The sequence below is a fragment of the Micrasema longulum genome, unplaced genomic scaffold (genome assembly GCF_059751315.1).
Source record: "Micrasema longulum isolate JH-2025_06_02 unplaced genomic scaffold, ASM5975131v1 h1tg001048l, whole genome shotgun sequence".
NCBI classification, from domain to species: domain Eukaryota; kingdom Metazoa; phylum Arthropoda; class Insecta; order Trichoptera; family Brachycentridae; genus Micrasema; species Micrasema longulum.
In genome coordinates, this window is record NW_028278236.1 from 473,534 (window position 1) to 480,180 (window position 6,647).

A 6,647-nucleotide genomic window follows, 5' to 3' on the forward strand; every position below is an offset into this window, starting at 1 on the left:
TTGTAATGTTTTTTATTCATATTTGTTTTCAAAGACGTCAAACGGGTAATTATAACGCCACAAAACGGCTAAATAATTACTCTCCTGTGATATTACGATTTACGACATAGGCCCTTAGTGATCCAAGCCACATGCTACATTTTCCCCTTTTCAAATACGTATTTAATTTTAGCGCATAAAGCCAAAAGGCCTAATTAAAATTAATTAAACAGAACACAGGCTTTAGAAAAACAACATTCAATAATCCTTTTCATTGGCCATTATAGATCCAAGCCACATATTTATTACTTCAATAATGTCGTACCCCCGGAACAATGTGATGTGTTTTAATCGGCCTTTTTACATGAGAGCAAAAACAAACTGTTTAAAATTTATTAGTAACTTAATGTATGTGGTACATTATAATGCCTCGTATTTTTGTGGCATTTGACTGTTAAAATATGATAAGAACAGTGTAGAATCATATTATGATGTGCATGTTATAATGTGAACTGCAGTGTTCTTTTCGATACTTGACTTAACCGATTTAAAAGAACACTAAAGTTTGTGGATATCTCGCTCAAAAAGATCGTAAAGTTAAACTAGTTTTCTCCTAAGAAAAAGAAAAAAAGTGAAAACTGTTCAAAAATTCAAAACAGACAAATTTAGACTTACGACAGTGTCCTTTTAGGGGTGCGATGTATTCTTTTACGAAATTTAGAGATAAAAAGTATTTGTTCGTTAAAATAGTGAAATGCGAATTTATGCGCACTTCAAAAACAAAATGACTTAATTAATACCGTCACTTTTGATGGTCAAAATAATTCGCTTAATTATAAGTTTTTAGTGTTGATTACTATTCGCTTCGTACTAACGATCGAAGTTATAACTCCCAAACTGTACCAAACCTAAAAAAATATGTGACAGACTTTTAATTTTCTTTCTTAATTAAATTCCATTATCTTTGCGTTGCCTGTTCGCTAAAATTAACTTGAGAAAAGTAATTTATAAGACTCCAAAATCCCGTGAATATAAAAGAAATTATTTTTGCTTCGCATAACTTTGTTATTTTTTACTCAAGTCTCTTCCAGAGCTCCTTGCAGTGTATTTTGTAAGTAAAAATGTTAGTAGATAAGTACATAATTGTATGATTGAAGTTTGAAAATGTTTCTTTTTTGTTTAACTTAATGTTGTAGAACGAAACGTACCTAAGCCATTCAAAAAATTAGGTGGACACAAACTGAAATATAATAAAGCCACCTACAGGTTTCTGCATTTTATTTGTAAATTGATACAAAATAAAGTTGATTCGAAAATAAAGAAATAAACAAAAATTGATGGAAAATTTAATTTGCCGGATAATATGGACAAGATAAACTAATGAATATTCAACTTTTTGAGATTTGTTTTATATTCAGAGGTATTTAATGTCTGTGTACATATTATAAGGAGACAAGGAAATGAATCAAACATATATTAAAATAAGATTTTGTTAACGAAATGATGTATAATTTTATATTTAAAAAAATAAACATTTGAAAAAAATATGTCTTATTTATATTATTTGATTCTTGTGTCCAGGTGGATGAAAAATACAGTGCTGTGTGTGAAATAGAACCAAAGTCCTGGACTAGTGTTATTACTCGATGGCTACTCTCAGGTAAAAATTCTAAAACAGGAAATCGAGTAGTGGTAATTTCACCTCGTAGTATTCTAATAAGCGCGCTCGCCTATCATGCTTGAGGCCCAGGGTTAAATTTCTAGAAAAGTCGCATGAAATATTGATCAAACGTTCTACACCTGAAAGTAACAGTGATTACACATGACAATTTAACAGTTATAAAATAAACATAGACTTGTATACTAATATAATGTACGTTGTGTACCTACCGTCTTCAAAAAATATTTTATTTCCTCCACAAATTTACATTACCCCAATAAATTAAAGCCGAAAATTAAGTTTCGGTTTCGATTTCGGCCAAAACTAGAACAGAAGCTAAAATTCGATTTCTGTTTCGGTTGGTTGCTGTAATTCATACGTAGACTTATTTCAGACCTGGCGCAGAAATCCACACGGCACGGTAAAATTAGAGTGAATTGATTTTTAATGTTTTTAAAAAATATATTATTTTATTAGGTATTTTTTTGTAAAAAATCAGATTAAGTGGCCTCGTGGTGTATTAATTATTGCGTTTGTCTACATTAAATAAAAAATTTAAATAAATCAGTAAAAATGTATCCACCCTATGTAATTTTACAGTGCCGTGTAGATTTGTACAATCCGTCTAAAATGGGCAAGTGCCACTGTATTTGGCTATTCAGGACCGCGATTATAAAGGCAAGCTTCATCGGTACATACCGAGATGGTATTCTTAACTTATGCATTTTCTCTGTCTACCTCAGTATGTTCTACCGACTTGTCATCTCGCCGTCATATTATCGATTCCAACCAATGAATGACCCCGAAAATTTAGAACGTGTTCCTTACTTAATTATAATTTAAAATAGTTCTGATTTATATTTTAAATAGGCTTCTGTGAAAAACAGTGGCCACTTGAAATCGATTAAAAATCCAGTAAATCCCAATTTAGGCAAAAAATGCTCGCTTGAACATGATTTTTATATCCACTGAGCGATTATAAAGCCTGCTCTATTAACATCTTGATACGTACACTCAAGAAGATTTTTACGCCTGGATTATCTTAAATGTTAAAAGGGCAGAATCATTATCTGTGCGTATAGCCGTTCGTTTTCAAAACTGACAGGTATGTCAGAATTTAATTCGACTTCAAAATTGACTAACTTCTCTTTCATATTTTAAATATGCCTTTAAAAAAAAAAACTGTCCACCTCACAACAATATTAAAAAAAAAAAAATGTGATTAAAGAAAAAACTTCTCGGTGGCATAAAAGTTTTGCCACTTTTAATGAGTAGAGTACCATGGCTACTAGACCGTCGATAAATACCTCAAAATGTACTTACCTCAAAACTTAAAGGTGAGGGGTCGGTAGTGTATCTTCGTAATCATTCCGGAGAATTGTTACATATCGATGTACCTACCCAAAACTTTAAGGTGGGGGATCGATAGTGTATCTTTGTAATCAGTCGCCAGAATTTATTTTCAACCATACCGTCATGGTGAAGGTATGACGTCCATAGCTTCCCATCATAATCGCGGGGTTTGAAGCGGAGAATATTTCAACCCCTTATTATTGGTAATAATTACTGCGGGCCAGCTATGCATCATTAGTTATTAGTCTCATTCATAGACAACGGAGTTATTCCAATAAGAAAGAATCCCTGGTGAAGACCAGCGATTAAGGAAAGCCTTTATAGGTCACTGGCGGATATACTTGCCATCCATACCTACATTAAAATACATATTACAGTGCAATCAAAAGCGATCATTATGGTGATTAAAATATCGCACATGTATTTCTAAAGTTATATAACCCAAAAATCGATATAATCAAGTTATCACTAAATATGTGATTAGGAAATATTCCTCTAAAAATTATTAAAAGCGTAGCAAACTAAGCTTCAAAAATCAACGGACAAACGGCGCTAGTGTCACTTTTGTAGTTTCCACTCACTTCAACTATGTATTTAAAACTATATTATTTTGGGTTATGTCAATTAAGTAGATTAAACGCTATACTTTTTTGAGCAGCATTTAGAAATAAGACATTTTTATCGATAAAATCTATAAAAATAAAAACTTTTATTTTGGGTTGTGTAAGTTTGGCCGCTCAAGATTAGTAGAAGGTTTGTTTTTTTATATTTTTTTATTTAAATTTTTCATTGATAAATGAAAAATTTCCTTACGGGTTACATACATTTAACAAAATATTTTTACATTTAAAATTCACATTCTACTGTTAATCATAATAGTTTTAACATATTTTATTAAGGTTATCAGAGTCTTTTGTTTAGTTTTGTCTGGTAGTTTATTGTATAATTTCAGTCCATGGTTTATTAGTCTCGATTGTCCTTTTTTCGTTTTAAAAGGTTGTATATGGTAAAACAAGAAACAATCGAGAAAGAAGAGTGAAAGTGAACAGCGAAATAAATGAGGCACTGAGTACATAGTTCCTTATAGACATGTATCATTCAAAGCTAGACTGACAGGTGGAAAGACATAAGAAGACAGAAGCAAAGTAATTGCATAAGAGAGTAAAGAAAAAGACTAACTATGTTCAGAAAAAAACACAAAAACATACGTCTCGGAAGAATCTTGGGCGCGTGGTGATTTGACTTTGTGGGAAATGAAGAAATAGGAGGACGGACGCTGCAAACTCCTGTGAAAATTGACATAAGCGGACGCGATTCGTTTGGCTCGGCCACTGCAACCTATGGAATAGTTGGTAGGGGAGGTTGTGCGGCATCCATCTTAAAGCCTCTTATAATTGCACAGAAATTATTATTGAGAATAATATTCCGATGCCCTCCTACATACCCGTCAGAACGGTTGTTCCAATTCATGAAGGTGCTGGATATTAGTCAACTGTACCTAAAATAAGCACTTACACACTTCTGGTCGAACATAAGGAGAGATCTCAACTAAATGTTCATATGAGATTTTTCCAGAGCACAAATTATGTCATACCATAAACCCGTACGACTTTTGCTAAGAGACATCTCTCCTTTATCGAATCGAGAGTTCAATATTTTGGAAGAGCGTATTAAGCTCTTAAAGACAAAAACTATTTTCAAGAGAGAAGTTAAGGACTGGATTTTCTTGAGGGGGAGGAATTTGAGTGGCAAATTTCTTGATGATTTTATTGAGTTTACTTTTTACCATATTGATCTGCCTTATATTTGTTTTTTATTCTTACTATTGTTGCTGTACTTCTAGTCTTATAAAATATTTGTGATTATATTATACTCATGTGTCTGTGTCTGTGTCAACTAATTGCTCGTCCCAACTTAACTCAGGTGTAATAAAATGCCTTTAAGTAAACAAATAATTATATTGCGGATGTCTCCTAAGAGTACTATAACCACACTTGCCTATTTTACAAGTCGTCGGATTCTCGACATCCTGGAAGTCTGCTGCTGACTGTTTATCGGCAGTTTATGTCAAAACTACGGGACGCGAACGCGAACCTGGCTTGAGAGAATGCGCAGGAGCTGGCAGCTGACAGAGATTCCTGAAGGCTCTTTGCGGACACCATATTCTCCGACTAGGGAGCGGACATGGAATGATGAAAATGAAATCTGGTCATATCAAGTCAACATAACGAAGGGTACGTATGACAAGGTGTATCAAAGTGGGAGAAGCTAAGCGTCAAAATATTTGTATCACTACATGCGGCGTGTGATTCTCTGCCTACAGGTTCGGGGAAGCTTACCCACCACATACCGCACACCGCATCTGAGGACATAAGTCTCCTTGGCGGTGCCCACATACACGGAAAATTTGCTCGTTGTCAAACGAGAAAAGCTGCCCGAAGGAGCTCTCTGAAATCTGGTAGCCTTTGCATCTTTGTGCTGAAAGAAAGTAATCCAGAAGTACATAATATGTACTTCATTGGATTGAGAAGAGAGGGAAGTGTATTCTTCACTGACTGGGATTAAAGTGATTGGACATGATCAATTCGCCGAAATGATTACAAAACTTTTTAAAAGCCTTGAAATTCTTTTTAGAAGCCACCAGATCTGTATATCCGACAGGACCTATAACAGGGCCACGGATAGTAGCGAGAAGCTCCATTCGGTAATCATAGAGAAGGGGAAAGGGACAATACCACTATATGTGTTCAGAAGATTGGTTAGGATATCCGCAGCAGCACGAAGGGGAGTCAACAATATTAAATACAAATAATTTTCGATTAAATTTACCATAACCTGATAAAAACTGCGTAGTCCAGTGATCGGGGATAACCCAAGAAGATTCTAAGCGCTAACGGATTGAAGGAAAAAAAAGACTACTCTCAGTACAGGAATAATTATAAAACTAGACACGTTTTTAATTAAACCTTGAACCAAAACATTAAACATAAACAGGTCAGTAGCCCTTTCAGATAACCGATTAATGCATTTATCAATTAGCGTGGAACTTATATTCATACAATAATAATATAATATTGTATAAGATACCATTGCGCGTTAGGCAATTTTCTGCGATCCCAGTGGCTCTACCCTCTAGCTCAGAATGGCGTAGAAATTTTCGTGGAGCCGAAAACGAAAGAATATAACTGGTGTCAAGTGTACAGTGTATCGCGCCTTCATTTCACGATAGTTAAAAAGTTTGTTCGTAGTTCCTTATTAATTAATTAATACATGCTTCCAAAACACGCTTGTTTTTCGATTTCTTAAATTAATAAAAGATACGCGTGTGCATGAAAATATGTGCGTTGGTATATGCATATAAGTGTGTTCAATTCTAACGTAATGTTTTTAAAAACAAACTTTAATGTACAATTTCATTTACATTACCTATCATTTCTATTTTATGTGGATCATTTTTTATGCCATGTAAAATTCACTATCCTGCGTATGTTTGTAATAATCACATTTCACTTATATGATGTGCCAATTATATTTTTGTTTATTGATCGTCCAGTTCAATTAGTAGAACATCTCCAACTTACATGTTTAGAGTTATCGAAAAAAAAACTATTAATGGTCATCAAAAATCTAATATGATCCATTTGTGCGTGATTTT